Raw genomic sequence first — 17,841 nt, 5'->3', positions numbered from 1 at the left:
GACTGCGTCTTTATCAACCTTCTATTGGACTGGACATGTGATACAACTGAGGAGGAAATGTTCTTGAAGTTAGAGGATAAGTGTTAGATATCAGTAGGTCGCCATTAATAGATTTCAAAGGACGAGTAGTTAGTCTCCGCCTGCGGCCTTTCCCTGGCGCCTCCCATTCATGAACTTTCCGGTTAATAAACACACCGGGGACTCGAGCTTTCAGACGCTGGAACCGGAGCCAATAACCGTGTTTGCAAACCAGTGTGTGATTCAGTCGGAAATGTGGGCGGTTGCTGTATCCATCTGATTACTGCTGATTTAAACGCACATTAAGCGATTTGTGCACTCCAGGTTATTGTGTTTTACAACAGTCCGACTCGTCAATCAGACACCAATGTCCGGCCCTGTCTCCGACGGACAAACCGCCCGCTTAGCATGTCCGTAAGACCATACGACGTAGGAGCAGAATTGGGCCATTCAGCCGATCGAGTCTGCTCCGCCCTTCCATCATTGCTGATCCCGGACCCCACTCAACTACATACACCGGCCTTCTCGCCATGTCTCGCCAGACCGATCAACTTCTGTCTCAAATATATTCACGGATTTGGCCTCCACCGCAGTCTGTGGCAGAACATTCCAGAGATTCACTACTCTGTCTAAAAACATTCCTTTTCACCTCTGTTCTAAAAGGTCGCCCCTCAATTTGAGGTTGTGCCCTCTAGTTCTGGGTACCCCACCATGGAAACACCTTCACCACATCCACCCTATCTAGCCTTTTCAACATTCTGTAGGCTTCAATGAGACCCCTTTTCCATCCCCCCCCACCCCCATATTCTTCTAAATTCCAAGCATTACAGGTCCAAAGCTGCCAAACGCGCTTCATATGTTAACCCTGTGACGGAGTCCTGAATTACCCCTATGAACTGTGCTCTTGAAAAGAGAGAGAGAGAGAGTTATTTAACATCGACATCTTGTTTTTAAGAGAGAGAGGGGCGAAGACAGCTTTGGATGATGTTATGGGCTTTCAGCAGCATTTTACATTTCTACAAGGACGCTGCCTGCTTAGAAGTTCTTACAGACATAGAAGGGAGGAGCTGTTTGAGTGACAGTTGTTATTCAGCACAATGAGATAAATAGAAGATCAGATGATAAACGGACAGACACATGGTTTTGGACACTGAATGAACCTTGTTGTGCCCACAGAAAAAGTGGGTTTGGAGGATCGATCAGGCGGATTGATCAGTGGCTGTCACAGTGTGAAAAGAGAGTGACCGGTGGGGAGTTGTTTGTGTGTTCAACCCTCGCCTGGGTTGATAATTCCACCACAGAAGAATGGTCCCCTTTGTTGTGGTCACAGTCGGTGACTTCTAATGGATTTTGGAGGGCAACGGGTACATAGACGGCGTCAGCTCACCTGAAAACTCAAATCTCTCCCTTTCTCTCTCTCTCCATCACTACTCAACTCAACACCGCGAACTGAACTGAACTTTACTCATCATCGTGAGATTGTATCTATTTACCCCTAGACTTGAAGAAGTTTGGTTTTCATATAGTTCCACACTTACATATATATAATCATTGCTAACCTGTTTGATTTATCTACATTTGTAGTACTGTATTGCGTAGTTACTAATAAATACCATTAGTTAAGAGCAATACTGGACTCCAAAGTGTTTCCCATTTGTGCTGGTTCTATAACCCGTCACGGGGTACGTAACAACCCTGTCATTCCCGGAATCATCCTTGTGAACCACCTCTGGACTCCCTCTTACCACATCTTACTGATATATGGGGCCCTAAACGGTTGACAATACTCTAAGTGCGGCCTGACTAGTGTCTTATAAAGCCTCAGCATCATCTCCTTGCTTTTATATTCTATTCTGCTCGAAATAAATGCCAACTTTGCATTTGCCTCTTTTACTACAAACTCAACCTGTAAATTATACTTCTGGAAGTCTGGACTTCTAACTCCCTCAGCATCTCTGATGTTTGAACCTTATCCCCGTTTAGATAATCGTCCACTTTTGCGTAACACCATCTCTTCAGCGGCCTGTGCACCGTGAGGCCGTGCAGATTGGCAGGAAAACCGGATTGTCTGTTCCTGCTTAATATAGTGAAACCTGCACTTGCTAATGTAAATGTACAGTGCAGATCCACATCCGGGAAAACACAACCGTTTAATAACTTCCCAAGTTACCGCGATGTTTATCCTTCAATAGCAACGCATAATTCTCTGTAGAATTATCCCCACTGAGCTGTGTCTGAATTTCTGCTGGGTGAAGAATGAGGGGAAAACGTCTCCCACCTACCCCACCTCTCCCCAGCCGGTAACCGTGTTAGGATTGCATCTCGTGCAATGCAGAACTTAATAAAGAAGCATGTAGCGGCAGGTTTATCCTGGTAGGTCTTAACAAGGCTGCCCGCGGTACGTTGGGTGTTTTCTAGCAGATAACGCATCATATTCCTGCCATGATTGGGAATCTCTGCACCCCTTCGCCGTACTTCACCTCTGCTTTTAATTTCTATCCTTCGCTGCGGAAAGAAAATGACCTTTTGGCCAAATTTTGGACAGCATTGGGAGTGTTACACTGTGAGGGCATTTTCTTGTGACGTGGCCATTCTCTTCACATGAAGTTATCGATTCTTTTAATCCCTCCACAAAGAACAAACAGCCTCTTTCTACACCCGAACCCACACACAATCATATGATCTTTCAGGAAACATGACAAGATATCTTCAATAATTCTTGAGTATCTAAAACAGACAGCTGTTCAAATACGAACAGAGATGTCTCTTCTCTTTCAAATCTGCCACCCCATCTATTCTTTTACTTCCTTCTTCTTATTTTTTAATTTACGTTATTTTTGTATTTTTTTTCTCACGGTAACACGTCGAAGCTGCACCCTCTCTAACATGCTGGTATAGAGAGTTTTATTTGGGTTTTCTTTAGCGCTGGAAATGGTTACATCCCGATACGCGGGACTGAAGCAAGGTCACATTGTGTATTTCACGGACCAGCAAATCCCGGCCGGCTTAGCTAACAGAGCGGTGGACACCCCTGCTGAAATCCGGAGGAAAACACACAGAGGGGGGGATCACAAAGCCGAGGAAAGAGGACCGGGTCAAGACAACAGAGACTTTTGGAGAAGAGGAGTTCGGTGGGTAATACCGTTCCGCCTGACCGGAAGTGCACCGAGAGCGGTAAGCGTAAAGGAGTTTCGTGCTTACTGATCTAGTTAACAACGGATGGTGCAATCCGGATTACATTACGATCGAGGAATGTGTTTGCAGACTGGATACTGAACTTTTTACTATTGGACTTCGGCCACATTCCACAGGGATACAACACTGGCGGCACGAGAGGTCGTTTTTTGCCTGTGGCCATCGAACGTGCAGCTCCTCCCGTGGAGGGTCAGACACCCTGAGCCAATAGACTGGTCCTGGACTCATTTTCCATCTGGCATAGTTTGCATTTTGTTGTTTGATTGTTGGGGTTTTTTGTATTGCTATATTTACGCTCTATTCTCGGTTGGTGCGGCTGTAACGAAACCAAATTTCCCTCGGGATTAATAAAATATATCTATCTATCTATCTGAGACACGTTCTCCAGTCCCATGCACAAAAGCCTCGCCGGAGGGATATTTTAATGGTCTCAGTGGGGAACATGCAGTGCCTAAAGAAAAACATTCATCCACACACCCTCCGGGAAGATTTCATGTTTTATTGATTTACAATATTGAATCACAGTGGATTTAATTACGTTTATTGATACTGATCAACAGAAAATAATTTTTGGTGTCTATGTGAAAACAGATTTCTACAAATTGGTCTAAATGTACTACAATTATTAAACAAAATAATTGGTTTTATAATTACTCTTTCCATCAAACCTGTATTTAGTGGATGCACTTTTGTATACAATTACAGCCTTGAGTCTGTGCGGATAGGTCTCTGTTAGCTTTGCACATCTGGCCACTCCAGGACATCAATTTTGTTGTTTCAAGCCATTACTGTGTAGCTTTTGGATTACACTCGGGGTATTTATCTTCCTAAAAAGAAATCTTCTACTAAGTCGTGGTTCTCCTACAAACTGGTTCAGGCTTTCCTCTAGGATTTCCCTCTATATTGCTGGATTTATTTTACCCTCTACCTCCACAAGCCTTCCAGGGCCTGCTGCAGAGAAGCATCCCCAGAGCATGATGCATCCAGCACTATGATTCAGGCTTAGGACGGTGTGTTTTTTATGATGTTCAATGTTTAGCTTACGCGAAGCATAGTGTTTACTCTGATGGTCACAATGCTCAAATTTGGCTTCAGCAGACTATAGAACATTCTTCCAACTGACTTCAGAGTTTCTCACATGCCTTCTGGCAAACTGGAACCGAGATGCCATGTGACTTTTTTTTCAACAGTAGCTTTCTATTTGCCACTCTCCCATAAAGCTACGGCTGGTGAAGCACCCGGGCAACAACTCTATGTGCATTCTCTCCCATCTCAAACACTCAAGCTTCTAATTCCTCCAGAGTAGTTATAGGTCACTTGGAGCCCTGCCTCACTAGTCCCCTTCTTACACGGTCACTCAGTTTTTGAGGACCTCCCGATCTACAGAATTACAGCTATGCCATGTTATATTAATTTCTTGAAAGTTAACTTAACAGTGCTCCAAATTATAGTCAGTGATTTAGAAATTTTCTTTTATCCATCTCCTGATTTGAGCTAAATTTACAATGGCTTTTTCGTGGAGTTGCTTGGAGTGTTCTTTTGTCTTCATGGTGTAGTTTTTGCCACGAACAGGTGCCTGAGCAGTTTTTTGAAGAAGATTGGGGGTAAATTGCAGTATCCAGCTGTGCAAAGCTGCTGGAGACCTATCCATACGGACTCAAAGTTGTAATTGCTGCCAAGGGTGCTTTTAATAAATACTGAATTGAAGAGGTAAGTATAGAAGCGATTATTTTGTGTTTAATAATTGTAATAAAGTTGGAACAATTTTGTCGAAATTTGTGTTTACTTTGGCACAAAAGAGTCTTTTCTGTTGATCAGTGTCAAAAGAGCCAGAATAAATCTGTTGTGATTCAACGGTGTAAAACAATAAAACATGAAAACTTCCAAGGAGTGAATGAATACTTTGTATAGGCACTCTAATAACATAGCACACAGAAATCGGAGGGGTCCATTCCACCCACTCCATAATTCAATGCGATAAGGGACGACTTTTCATTTCAGTTCCTATTTCCGTCATTAATCCCTGACCTATCAATTACCTGAACACCAAAACTAGTCTTAGTTTCTGGGAACTGCCCGCCAGTCACTGCGCAGTTATCTTCAACGCTCAAATTAAATTTAGTTTCAAAGTAGATATATGTCACCATATACTATATTGAGATACCTTTTCTTGTTATTCGTTATTACCCAAGTCCTTAATCCCAGCTACATCCTTGCAGATTTTGTCTGCACTCTTTCAAACTTATTTACATCTTTCCCGTCGGAGAGTGACCAAACCTGCAGAAAATACTCCGAAGTATGTCCCAGCATCTTCAATTTAACATCCCATCTCCTGAACTCGCTACTTTGATTTCGGAAGCTAATGTGCTAAAAGTTTTCTTTACGAGAGTATCTTCCTGTGGTGCTACTTTCAATGAATTATTCACCTGCATTCATAGATCCTGTCGATCTATAGCGCACCTTAGTGCGTTTCTGTTCATTGTCTAATACCTACCTTGCTTGGTCCTAATAAAGTACAACACCTCGGGCTTATGTACATGACATGTTAGATGTCACTTTAAAGCCTATTTTTCCAACTGCTCCAGTTCCCGGTGCACGCCATGATAGCCTTCCTCGCTGTCCAGTACACACTTGGTGTCATATGCTAATTTACAGATCCAGTTAACCACATTATCACTGAGATCATTGATATGGCTGACAAACAACACAGGACTCCTCACCAGTACCTGCGGCACTCCACTAGTCGCAGGCCGCTAGTCAGACAGGCAACGATCTATTTTCACTCTCCGGCTTCTCCCACAACGTCAATATCTAATCCAACTTACTACCGCATCGTGAATGCCGAGCGACTGAACCTCTTTCACCAGCCTCCCATGTGGAAACTTGTCACATGCCTTGCGTACGTCCATGTAGATAGCATTCCTAGCCTCGCCTTTATCAACTTTTCTGGAAACCTCTCCAAAAATTCTATAAGATTGATTTGACACGACCTGCATGAAATCGTCTTGACTATCCCTAAACAGTATATGTCTATCGAAATACTAAAATATCCGGTCCCTTTGAATACCTTCCAATAAATTTCACAATATTAATGTCAAATTCACTGGTCTATTATTTCTAGTTTAATTTAAAGCTTTCTTAAACTGCGGAACAACTTTAGCTATTCTCCAACCCTCTGGTACCTCACCTGTCGCAAAATGTGGAGAACATTCTGACAGGCTGCTATGGTATTGGGGAGGAGCTACTGCACAGGACCGAAAGAAGCTGAAGAGGGGTATAAATGTATTCGGCTCCATCTTGGGTACTAGCCTACAAAGTACCCAGGACATCTTCAAGAAACGGTGTACAGAAAGACAGCATCCATTATTAACGACCTCCAGCTCCCAGGGCATGCCCTTTTCTCACTGTTACCATCAGGTAGGAGGTACAGAAGCCTGAAGGCACACACTCACCGATTCAGGAACGGCTACTTTCCCTCTGCCATCCGATTCCTTCATGGACATTGAACTCTTGAACACTTCCTCACTTTTTAAATATATATTTTTCTGGGTTTTTTTTTGCTATTTCTATACTTACTTCCCACATGGTCTTAATAAATAGAGCACGGTTGTCACAGAAGGTCCCACAAAATCATTCAGAGGCTTTCCCAACCAGAAACCCGAAATAAACAGTGAGATCCGCAATCTGATGAGGGCAGATCAGTTGATTCAGGTCTGGCAAACAAGTCTAATACAGCTGATCCAGGTACGATTGCTGGAAAGACATCTCACGCCGCTTAAAATAGCAATGCCAAAGTAAACTTCAATCACTGAAGGATGCTCGACAACCGAAGCATAGTTTGAATACTATTATCTCTTACAAAATTAAACCCAATGAAGTAGGGAATAACAAGGTTTTCCTCCCTGATGAGCTCAATGGCTTCTGTCCTATCCTCTGTGTGACTACTTATTGGTCGGTTATGTGACATCATGTGATTTGGCGATTTCGCGGGCTTGGTCTTCTATCAATCAACGTTGATTTACTAGTCCTGTGCGTGTGAACGTGCTCATTGTTTCCGAGTGAGTAGTATTCGACTGCACACAATAAACGTTCTGGTCCAACAGCGGGGTTTTTCCACCTAAGCTCCATTCGACCCTTAAAACATGAAGGAATATTCACCGACTCCCAGAGCCACTGATTAAGTGCGTTGAGATGTTTGTGAGAAGACAAATGAACTCCTGCCTGAGAAGAGATTTGGATTAGCTCCAATTTGCCTACCGTCCAAGAAGGACATAGCAGATGCCATTTCAATAGTTCTTAACTCAAACCTGAAAAGCTATACAGCAAAGGTGCTCTTTATCGATAACAGGTCGACATCCCCTCGATAAGCTTCGAGACCTTGGCCTCAATACCTCATTCAGCAATTGGATCCTAAATTTTCTTACTTGCAGACCCCAGTCAATTAGGATTGGCCATAACATCTCTTCCTCAACTTCCAAAAGTACAGGTACACCAAAATTCTGTGTGCTTAGCCCCCTGCCCTTGCTGTTCCTTTCCTCGCCTTGTGGCGCATTGGACAGCAGCCTTGCCTTTTTTAGTATTTCTGTCTATTTGTACAAGGCCGAGTTGCTACCTCAACTCGCAACCCAGCAGAAATGCTAATTGTGCAAGCCGGCTGGATTCGAATCCTGGACCACTCGCCTCGTAGTCTGGTGGCACCAGCCGGCCAGCACCCTGCTCAACTCACTTTTTACTTCTGACTATGAAGCTGACCACAGCTCCAATACCATATATAAGCTGCTGATCACGTTACTGTCGTTGGCGAAGGGGGTGACGAATCATCAATGAGGAAGATTAAAAATTTGTTTTTTAAGGGAGGGAGAGAGAGGGAGATAGGTAGGGAGAGAGAGAGGGGCATCATTGCTACAAAACTTTGGATAAGGGAGAGAGAGAGTGGGTGAGAGTAGAGGGAGGTCTACAAAATATATTTTTCTGATCTTCGCTTTGGAGAGATGGCGAAATCCATTATTAATCATTCAGAACACTCAGGAAACAAGGAAAGGTGGTAAGAGTGTGCAACGAGCTGCCATGGGAACTAGAAAATGCAGCTTCTATTTCAAAATTAATAGAGGATTTGGGTAGAGGCTTTGATGAGAGCAGTAAGGAGTGCTAAGGTCCAGGTGCATTTCGATTAGACCGTGCAGCATAATAATTCAGCTCGGAATAGCCGGGCCGAAGAGCCAGTTTCTGTGCTGTAGAATTCGATGAATCAATGTTTCTGTGACCCTAATGAGAGCACCGTTGAAGTATTGTGCTGAGATCCGATCTTTTGTGTTCTGAAAGGGCATGCAACTGATCGAGAAATTGTCACAATATAGAGTCAAAACGTTGTACACCACTGAAGCAGGCCCTTTGGCTCAACCAATCCACATGGACCTAGAAGCCCACACAAACCAGTCCAGTATGCAATCCTTTCTCCCATATCACATCAAATCTTTGCAATGCATGCCCAAATACCTTCCGGTATATAATAGCCGGTTAAATGTTGTAAATATGTGTGCAACTAACAACTCATCTCGGAGCTCATTACGCATGTGACCACCCTCTTTTGAAAAAGTTACCCTTCTGATTCTTATTAAATCTCTTTTTTTACTTGCCGTAAACTTATGCACGCTACTTCTTTATTCCCCAACTCTGGGTGAAAGAAGAATAAATAGTCACCTACGTTTGCTCCTCGCGATTTTTATACACTGCTATAGAATAATCTTTCAGTCTCCTACTTCCCGAAGAAAAATCTCCTAACCTAATCGTCCTTTCCTTATTACTCATTCCTTCGAATCCTAACCACATCCTCATAAATATTTCATGCACAATTCCCTACCTAGTGGTATTTTTCTGAATGCAGGGTGACTAATACTGAAGACAATATCAACAGCGGCCTGATCAACGTCTTATACATATGCAACATTGTATCCCAACTTCGAAACTAAGTGCTCTGGCTGTTGCAGGCCATTTTGCCAAAAGATTCTTGACCGCACTGCTTGCCGGTGACTTCAATTCGGGGACAGATTTTTGGATATAAATGCAATTGACAATTAAGAATTTCGTGCAGTAAGTTGGGTGATAAGCTCCATTTCAATAGAAAAAGGATAATGTGTGAGAGGCTAATGACTGCATTGCTTCCACTGGCCTTATTTTTTTAATCGTCCACTCTGCATTCCCGTTAAACCAGTGGAAAAGAAAATACTTTTGAGGGTGGTTGTGGGATGTTCTCGAGATTTCCCAGAGCAGTGGAAGTAATGTCCAGATAATTGGACAGTTTTTTTTTATTTTTTGAAATTCTTCGAAAGATTTATAGGATCAGATACGTGTCCAGTCTGTTGAACCAAAGTTGATAACTTCACTCTACTCAAGACAAGACTGGTTCCACAAAATATGGACTCGCGTTCAAGCACTCTACAACCCATGTTATTTATTGATTTGTCTATCTATCTATCTATCTGACGGTATCTATTTAATTAATTTTATTTTTGCAGTTTGTCTTCTTTTCTGCATTAGTTGCTTGTCCGTCTTTGAGTGCAGTCTTTCATGAATCCCGTTGTGTTTATTAACATTTGCTGTGAATACACACAGGAAAATAAGTCTCAGGAAAGTAGTTTTTTTTTTCTTTGTACATTGAACTTTATGATTACCGCGTTCTAATTTGTACTTTAATTTTGATAAATACAGTGGTTTCGGGTCAAGGTACGGGAAGGAAGTTGGGTAATTCTGGCGATTTGATATGTGTCACTTCGAATAGTTTTGTTCTCATTAATAATTTGGGCAGAAACAATGAGCCGAATGGTCCCCTGACATTTTTTCCAAAGAAAAACTACTGATAAAGATGCCTAAAATCAGTTTACTTTCAGTATTTGACAAACACCTACATATATGACACAACTGAAGATGAAACATTTTTGAAATTAATTGTTAGGCTTTAAAGATCGTCATTCACAGATTCCAATGGCTGGGTAATCAGTCTCCGCCTCATTCTTTCCCTAGCGCCTCCCATTCATTAACATTCTGGTTAATAAATAGATCACGGAGCTGCGATTTATAGAAGCTGGAACCGGAGTCGCTGCCGGTGTTTGCAGAACAGCATGGTTCCAAGCACTTCATCTCCTGTGGGCTCTGCTGGTCCATTTATCAGGTAAGAGACATATTACTTTATTCACGGAATATCCGTGATAATTACAATTACTGCTCATTTTAACGCGAATTTATCAATTATTTTGCTGTTAGATCCAAGTCACCCAATGGTTTCATTGTCTTTGTTGCAGGTATCCTGACGGCTCCAGTCCTCAATCAGACACCAATGTTCTGTCCCCTTTCGGCGGGACAGACTGCCCGCTTAGAATGCCGGATGTAAAACGGTAGCGTTGGAATTTTCTACATGTACTGGCACTGACAACTTCCCGAGGAGAGGCCGGAGTGGGTGGTTAGACATGATGCTAATGGTGATATATTTCTAGGGACAGGGATCACAACGCGTTTCCAACCGTATAGAAACACCTCTAGCAACAGTCACATCCTGACCATCGGCAGCTTGGAACCCCGGGAGCTGTCTATTACTGTGCAGCGTGGGATAATGTATTGATCTTCGGTCCAGGCACTATCCTGGGTATAAAGAAAAGTGACTCCGTCATACCTTTACACGCAATTCCTATCACAGCCGGTGTTATTCCCCATTGCTATAGAAATATCTATTCAGGGAATCCTGGTGCCGTCTCAAAGCTGTGGTGGAATTCGATCTGTCTCTGATCGGGACATGAACCATTATTGAATATAATGAAATTTTTACACCATGTACATCCCGGCATTCAGTCGCCTCAGTCAGATGTGGTAAAAGCCCTGACCGATCAGAAATTTTCCCAATTTAATCTATTGATCCCTGTCCAGAACTGACGAAATCGGAACCACCACAACTCTCTCTTATACTAACCCCAACATGTAGTCATGAAAATTTCTCCAATATTCCGAACTGCTATAAACGGTGGCCGCCTCATTCAGAATTGGCTGCTTCAAATTAAAACCGTCAACCAGGCCACAAACAAAGAAGGGAAAAAGACGAATTTTAAAGTAACATTGCAGGAAATGCTGGATAGCGGAGGAGCTGACAGTGAGCGGACATAGGTGGGTTCGTTCGTGTCCGGGAGGCAATCCCGGTCTGAAATGACCTGTTCCTGTTTCCTCGCCCCTCTTTCGCTCACAGACCCCCTCGTCAATTCTGCCATTTCCTCTGGCATCACTGGGCGAGCGTATTTGCACAGCCTGAAATGGAATGTTCACAAAATCAGCGACGAGCGAATTCGATATCTAGGGTGTTAACGGAATTCAATGCGGAATTCCCCTCAGTCAAGGGGCTAGTAACAGGGTAGTACCAGATTTCTTCGTGGTTGCGTATGGGAGGGGTGTGTGGGGAGGCGTATTTGAGTAATTATTTTACTGAATCGGAAATCTCTGTTAGAGAGAACAGTGGATTTGAAATCCAGAATTTGTCGAGCTCCTTCACATAGCTGAAAGAGTAATATCCGCCAATTCTCGGCCCAATTAAAGATCTTGGAAAATATTGGAGACCGACAGTAAACACGAATTTACAAACAGACTAATAACCAGAAATCACGGTGTGCAGGACATTTATGGAATAAGTGAGGCTACTTCCTCCTCATGGTTGGTGCCCGGGATTCCCAGCCCGTAAAGATGATGAAAGTTAAAAGTGCAATTGGGAGCTGCGATTAACCAGGGAAACTCTTCGTGGACAATTCAGTGACCTAAGGAATGACCGTGTCCTCAGCCAGAAATTTCACAGTTTGCTTCAATACACGGTGGCTCGGTGGCTTGTGTTTTCTTTTTCTATAGCGGAGTTTCTTTTTAATTCCGAATTTCAGTCATTCCTAACATGCATGTTATTTCTATTCCTATCCGTCTACTCTCTCACTCACAGGCCAGCGAGTCCCGGAGACCTTCAATTCTCCTGCTAAAAAATTTAACCTTTTTAGTTTAATTTATCGAAACTATTATTTAAGCCTTCACTTTGTGATCCTACCTTTTCTCTTTGGAGGAACAAATGATTTTTTTTCCTTTATGGATTTGTTTCAAGAAGGCAGATTGATGTCCTTTGAGAAATTAGTATCTAAATATTCTCTCACATATTCACATTTTTTGCAGTATCTTCAGGTCAGACATTTCTTACAAGAATACTTAAGTAACTTTCCATATACACAAGATTCTGACCTGTTAGATATTATTTTAAAAAAATTAACCCTTTAGTGAAAGGTTTCATTGGGAAAATTTATAATTTACTATTACAACAGGATAACTATCCTTTACTTAAGATTAAGCAAGATTGGGAAAGAGAGCTTAACATGACCTTGATAACAGAGGATTGATTGCGAATTTTGAAGTTGGTCAACACTTTTTCGATTTGTGCCAATCATTCTCCAATTCAATTTAAAATTGTACATCATTATTATTTGACAAAGGAGAGATTGTCTAAAATATTTCCTAATGTAAATAGTGTGACAGATGTAAAACTGAGATAGCTACGTTGACACATATGTTTTGGACGTGTGCTGTATTGAAACAGTTTTGGAAATCTATTTTTTCTACAATTTCTAAAGCTTTAAAAATCAATTTACAACCTAATAAATTGACAGTTTTTTTTGGTATAATTCCTCAATATATTAATTGTATTCCTATATCAGACCAACACGTAATTGTATTTGTCACATTATTGGCTAGAAGGGCTATTTTATTTAAATGGAAAGATGCCTCTGTTCCCACTTTGATACAATGGTTCTCTGAGGTGATGTTATATCGTAGTTTGGAAAAAATTAGAAGTCAAACTTTTGATCCTAGATTTGACTTCCAGAAAAGGTGGGGGTCTTTTGCCCGTTATGATCATTTCATTTGAGTTAATTAAGATGGTCCTTTTCTGATGCTTGGTTATATGAATTTGGTTGGCGGAATGATGTCTTTTTTATGGATGCTTGTATGGCGTATAGCTCTGTGTTTGTGCTCCAAATGGGGTTTTCCCGTTTTTTTTTTGTTATTAGGGTTTGTTTTTTGTTTTAGTTAGTAGGGGTTCTTATTTCTTTCTTTCTTTTTTCCAAATATAAATAGCTTTAACATTTTGTTTTTGTTTTAATTGTTGTTGATATATTGTTCAGTTTGGTTGATAGTTTAACTCGTATTCTACAAATGGATACGTTGTCTTGATGTATTTTTCTTTGTTGTTGATTTTCAATAATAATAAAAAAAAAGATTTAAACATAAAATAAATTCTCCTGGTGCCTCCCTCCCCGGAGGAGACCGACTAGGATTCGGCCTTTCTGTACTGCCTGGTGAGCGGCTTTAAGCCGGGCTTGGTAGCGCTGCGCTGGAGCGTGGATGGAGTCGAGACTGAGAGCGGGGTGACCACAGGCGCCGTGTCTGCAAACACCGACCAGACCTATAGGCTGAGCAGTTACCTGCGAGTACCCGCCGATGCCTGGAAAATGAGTTCAAGCTATGCCTGCACCGTGAGCCACAGCTCGTTGGGCTCGCCTTTGCGGAACACCATCTCTTAGTCGGCTTGTGGGCAGTAAGGCCGCAGCGTCTGGCAGCACAGTCGGATTGTTTGCTCCTGCTTAATGCAGTGAAACCCTTACTGGGACTGTGAAGCGACCTTGTGCAATGTAATTGTGCAGTAATGTTGTTTATGGAAACAAAAAAAGTTTAATAATGTTAGAAAGTAGCGAGATGATTGTCCATCTTCAGAGACGCATAATTCTCTGTAGAATTGTATCTACTGTGTTGTGTCTGAAATTCCGCTATGTGTAGAATGGGTAGGTCTCCGTATAGACGGTGACCGTTTTGTGATTGGATTTTCTGATAAACACAGCTCGTAATAGAAAAACAACTACCAATGGGTTTATCGTCCTCTGTCTTTACTCGGCTGTTCGCAATACGTTGGGAGTTTGCTAGTGTGTACCGTGCTATCTCAAAGTCGCCTCACATAGAATTACACTCAAATCCACTGAAATATCCTATCCCGCCGTTTCTGCAGAATGCTGATCTCTGTGTCCTACGCTGACCTGTTCATCTCCGTTCATCTCTCTCCATCACCGGATCCCTCATTTCCTCGCTGTCCTGCACCTCTGCTCTTCATTTCCAACGTTCTCTGTGGGAAAGAGATCAATATTCTCACTGCCTTTTTGCAGTACTCTGACCACCACTGGGAGTGTTTGTACTCTAAGCTTTGTTTTAGCGTAAACATGGTCATCCTGTCCAGATGAAGTTTTCGATTCTCTGAGTTCCTCCACAAAGACCAAACGACCTCCCTGTCCTGCACGCCAACACCACCCCCCACCACACGCGCGCATGCACACACACACACACACACACACACACACACACACATACACACATACACACACACACATATATATATATACACACACACACACTGGCACACACAAACATATAGTCTTCCAGGAAACACCTGCTGAGTAGCTAATGCCGACAACTGTACCAATCCAGGCGAAGGTATCTGCTCTATTTCCAATCTGTCACCCACGTGTCGCATTTTTGGGTTCGGTGCACCAAGGTTCCGGCACAGGACTGATTTAAAGGTTTGGGGAGGAGAATATTATAACGTAACACACAGACACAAGACTAGTCTATTCGGCCACTTCTTCCCACTGCATCATTCAGTGTAATCACAGATGACCTTACATATCAGTTACAGTTTGCTGCATTAATTTTTGATCCACGAAACCCTGAATATCAAAACATTTCTCAGAGTCTGGGAACTTCCCATCAGTTACTGTGACGACCGCTTCAAAGTTCAATGTAAATCTCCTATCAAAGTACGTATATGTCACGATATACTAGCTGGAGATTCATTTTTTTTTTGTGTGCCTTTGCAGTAGAACAAAGAAATACTCTTTACTATTAGATCGACTGATAAGCAACCAATTTGCAAAAGAAGAAAAGCTGCATATAAATAAATAGATGTCATAGTCCGGTCCGTGAACTCCGTGTTCCGGTTTACGGTCCGGTCCATGGATCCTTGTTCCGGGGTTTCTAGTTTTCCCCAGTTTCTGTTGTGGGCGCATGTTTCTCGTTTTGGGGCTGAGACATAAATACCTCTGCAAACCAGGGATTCCCTGCTGGACTGTCCTGTTCCCCTCCCTGTCTTCTCCCCCCTCGCCTCCTCTCTGCCTGAATACCCCGCCTGTCTCCAAGCCCAAGCCTCAAGACCAAGACCCCAGCCTGTCTCCAAGCTCAAGCCTCAAGACCCCAAGCCTGTCTCCCAGCCTCAAGCCTCAAGACCCCAAGCCTCTCTCCAAGCCTCAAGCCTCAGGACCCCAGCCTCCAGTCCTGTAGTCACGTCATGCCCACGCCTGGTTCTGCGGCCCGAGCCCGAGGCAAGACCCACGTTCTGGGTCCTTGCCCAGTCTCTGGTTCGGGGTCCAAGCCCTAGTCTGCGTTCTTGTCCCTGCTCCTTCTCTGTATCCTGTCACCTTCCTACTCGAGTCAAGTCCTGTTCTTTGTACATCAGTGTCTGTGTCTTGCATTTGGGTCTGCCATCAGCGGCCCCTTGTGACAATGGATGGATAATAGATAGATAGATAGATAGATAATTTGATAAATAAATAAATAATTCACAAAGCATGAGTTCCAGTCGTTGATAGGGAGTCCATAGGCTCCGCAATCAGATCGAATTATGGTTTTGAAGTCACAACCCGCTTTGTAGGCAGATTAATATTTGAAACAGAAAACTTGATTTTGTAGGGCCTAAGGCTTCTGTGTTTGTTACATGGGATCGAGTTGCGAAACCAGGAAACAGAGTGATGGGTGTTGCTAAACCATAATAGGTGCATGTGAACCAGGGGATCCCATCAGGTTGGTTAGAAGCGGGAAACCGACGTGTAGGAAAGAATGACCGGCCGGTGTATAAGGTAACACATACAAACTTCAAGAAGAACTAAGCAGGTCAGGCGGCATCTATAAAAACCAAATGCTGGAAGTAGAGTGGTGCCCCACAAAGATCCTCCTAACGCCCAAAAAACACAAGGAGAAGGGCTACTACCCAGTGATCTCTACACCAGTCTTCTCACAATATCCGCGGGGAAGAACAGTTGGGCTTTCTGAAGTAAAAGGCCTTCCAGCCAAAGATGCAGTGGTTGTGAGCTGGCTAATGTTTGACAAATGTATTTCTCTGTCGAGGGTTGTATGGTATTTCCGGTCGGATCCGGTCCCGCTTTTACAGTGCGGCCATGGCACAGATTTGGCATCGTCTGGCCAAACTAGAAGAGTCATAAACACGAGAGATTCTGCAGAGCAAAACATACAAAATGCTGGAGGAATTCAGCAGGTCAGGCAGAATCTATGGAAACGAATAAAGAGTCAACATTTCAGGCGGAGTCTCGTCATCAGAACAGGAAGGGTCTCGGCCCGAAACGTTGTCTCTTTATTTCATCCCACTGATGTTTCCTGATCTCCTGAGTTCCTCTAGCATTTTGCATAGAAATCTCATTTATCATTATTGAGGTTTCTCCGATGGTTGGGATGCGTCAACCTGCCCTGGCCTTCAGCAACCAGTATTACCAGATTAAGTACTCAGTTTCTGGAGCAAATGGACCATCGTACGCGAAGTTAGAAAATAAATTCTGTCCAAAATAGGAATCAAATGAGCTTTCGTATATATGACGCCCTCGCCTGCTTAGTTCTAATATAGACCATAAGACCATAAGACCATAAGACAAAGGAGCAGAAGTAGGCCATTCGGCGTATCGAGTCTGCTCCGCCATTTTATCATGAGCTGATCTATTTTCTCCTATTTAGTTCCACTCCCCTGCCTCCTCACCATAACCTTTGATGCCCTGGCTACTCAGATACCTATCAATCTCTGCCTTAAATACACCCAATGACTTGGCCTCCACTGCTGCCCGTGGCAACAAATTCCATAGATTCACCACCCTCTGACTAAAAAAATTTCTTCGCATTTAATATTAATATTTAATACTTTTAACATGTGAAAACATGTGTGAAAATGCTGAGACAGTCAAACATGTTTCAAACATTAAAAAGACAAAAATCAGTGAATATAACTCATATACCTTAAACATTAAAGAGTTGGTCGTATTCGACTCCTGTATTTCGAAACCTACGGTGAAATGCGCCGTTTGCGTCAAATCACAGCAGCGAGGATTATTCTAGGCAGCTCGGTAGTCGCCACGCTTCCGGGGCCAACACAGCATGCTCACAATTTACTAATCCCTAAACTGCCCGTCTTTGGACTGTGGTAGAAAGCTGATGAGCCCGGTAGGATCCATGTGTTGTATAGTTAATCGGGAAATATAATGCAATCGTGGCCTTCATCGAAAAGTGTATGTAATTCATACAAGGAGAAGGTTTACTGCAAATGTGGATGAGGCTGTTGAGAACACAGCCTGTGGCTTTGACCTCTATGTTTATGAAAGGATATACTCGCATTGGAGGCAGTAGAGCAACTTTTCGCATTGTTGATTCTCCAATAAATTCATTGATTGTAAGAGACAGGTTGGATAAATAATTTCCCTCCATACATAATAAAATCGCTAGCTTCAGCCCAGTTATAAGAAG

General features: G+C 42.8%; 1 pseudogene; it reads left to right on the top strand.

Moving 5' to 3' along the window:
- LOC134357984 (uncharacterized) overlaps positions 1-17,841 on the top strand; it is a 52,384-nt pseudogene that overhangs the window by 16,572 nt on the left and 17,971 nt on the right.

Source organism: Mobula hypostoma, chromosome 2 (assembly GCF_963921235.1).
Source record: "Mobula hypostoma chromosome 2, sMobHyp1.1, whole genome shotgun sequence".
Taxonomy (NCBI): Eukaryota; Metazoa; Chordata; class Chondrichthyes; order Myliobatiformes; family Myliobatidae; genus Mobula; species Mobula hypostoma.
Note: the sequence above shows the minus strand (reverse complement) of the source record. Positions and strands in the feature narration are given on the sequence as shown.